This window comes from Arachis duranensis, chromosome 6 (genome assembly GCF_000817695.3).
Source record: "Arachis duranensis cultivar V14167 chromosome 6, aradu.V14167.gnm2.J7QH, whole genome shotgun sequence".
Lineage (NCBI taxonomy): Eukaryota > Viridiplantae > Streptophyta > Magnoliopsida > Fabales > Fabaceae > Arachis > Arachis duranensis.
This window is the reverse complement of record NC_029777.3, coordinates 3,617,154-3,619,468: the sequence shown is the minus strand read 5'-3', so window position 1 is coordinate 3,619,468 and position 2,315 is coordinate 3,617,154.

Genomic DNA, 2,315 nt, shown 5'->3' with positions numbered 1-2,315 from the left:
ATTTGATATAATTATAATAAAAATATTTTCCTAAAATAATATAATCATACATTATTCATGAGCTAATTATAATGCAATTAAATATATAATAATATTCTATATTATTTATTTACCGTCATGATTTGATTTGATTGTTTTCTAATTTATTTACTTACATAAATGATTAAAATATATAACATAACTATCGTAATTATTATAATTTTATGATATAATTATAATTAACATATTTTATCATAATTAAATATTGATTTGATATAATTATAATGAAAACTTTTTCTAAAATAATATAATCATATATTATTTATGAGACAATTATAATGCAATTAAAGATATTATTATATCATAATGTCTACTTACTATATTAATATAATATCAAAAGATACATGTTTCATTATTTTTTATAGATAAAATCAATTTTTATTGACAACTAAATTGTGCTTAGGACAACGAAAAACTATATATTTAGGTAGAGTTTTTTTTGTCAAATATAATGAAAATACCAATAAAAAAATAAAGAATAAAAATAAACTTAAATAATATACTTGACACCACTTTATTTTATTAATTATTAAATTATTTAAAAATAGTACATCCACGAAAAATAATCATAATATATAAATTGAGGCAATAATTTAAAATTCTCTAATTATAATTTAATCAAATACTAATATTAAAACCAAAATTACTTAAACAATATTGAATCTATTCTAGTCTTTAGTCATGTATAGTATAAAGTCATTCTCGTAACGACAACCAACTGAAATAATATCGTAAGTATCAACATTTAAAATTCGTACAAATTTAAAATTAATAGTACATCAACAGAGTTAAAAACACAATGAAAAGGATGACAAAAGTATTGAGAGTTTGGGACATTTATTTTGCAGCTCACAATAAAAATCTGAGGACACTTGCTGCAATAAGAGCAAAAAAAAAAAAGAAAAACAAAATCTGAATTTGAACCAAATTGACCAATTTAGGATGGTGAATCTAATGAGAAATTATGCAACCGAATAATTATAATAATTTGATAAAAAAGGAGGATGAGTAAATTATAAATGTTAGATAATTAAAATTATTGATAAGTAGTTTAATAACGATCTACTTAATTTTAATTATTTTAATTATAAAAATAAATTACAAATGTTAGATAATTAAAATTATTGATAAGTAGTTTAATAATACATTAATAATTAAAATATCACAACTGATATTACAATTTTAATCGAATAATTAAAATTATAATAATTTACTCATCCTCCTTTAACCACATTCTATTAGGTTGGTCATAATAGGTGAATAGATCCAACAATCATTCGGTAAAGTAGAAATTATTGCCCCTTCTTTGAACGCTTACATCAATGTAGTTGGAATCCGAATCAGTGAAGACAACTCGATGAGGTATTTTATAGATGTGATGCATTGTAAACGATTGTGGTAAAAGACAATTGAATTGGAACATTAGACGATAAGAACAACTTAGAGTAACAACAATTAATAAATTATTAAAAGAATAATATAATAGAATGAGTATATGAAAAATATTATAGAAAATTATAAATTGTACCTTAAAAGGATCAACTTTAATAAAAAATGAAGAATACATTCTTATTCAATGAAGTAGTAAAAAAAATATAATTTTTGAACGTACCAGATATCAACCTATCTATTATGTTCAATTATAAGTAGTTTAATAGTGCATTAAATATTGATTTGATATAATTATAATGAAGATATGTTCTTAAATTAGTATAATTATATATTATTCATAAAATATTAAATATAATATAACAATATAATTATAATAAATAATTTAGAATAGATGAAAAATTGTATTCGTTTTGGAGGGAAAACAGACTCACGAGAGAGTGACACGTCACCCTTATTAGCTGGGGGAAAACCCAGTTTTAGTATATTAAGTAGACAAGTTAAACCCCAAAGTGGTTCCTAAGATTCACAAAATGCACCGATTTAGTCCCTGAATTTTCAATTGCACTAATTAAGTCCTTCAGATTGGAAAAAATGCATCAAGGTGGTCCCCCTCGTATTTTCCGGTCATGTTCGTTGTCGGCGGGAGTGACGTGACCAATGAGTGCCACGCTGGAGTGTCTAACGGTTGGATGATGTGGCAAATGAAAGTTTTTAAGACCCAATTTGGTCCCTGACCCCTTTTTAAACCCTAACTCACAAGTAGTGCAGCACTTCTTCGTCAGCTACGTTCTTCATCTTCATCTTCTTCTTCTTCTTCTTCTTCTTCCCTGGTCATTCTCGTACCCATTGCTTTGCTGGTTGGACGATGGTTGGACGTGCAGTTG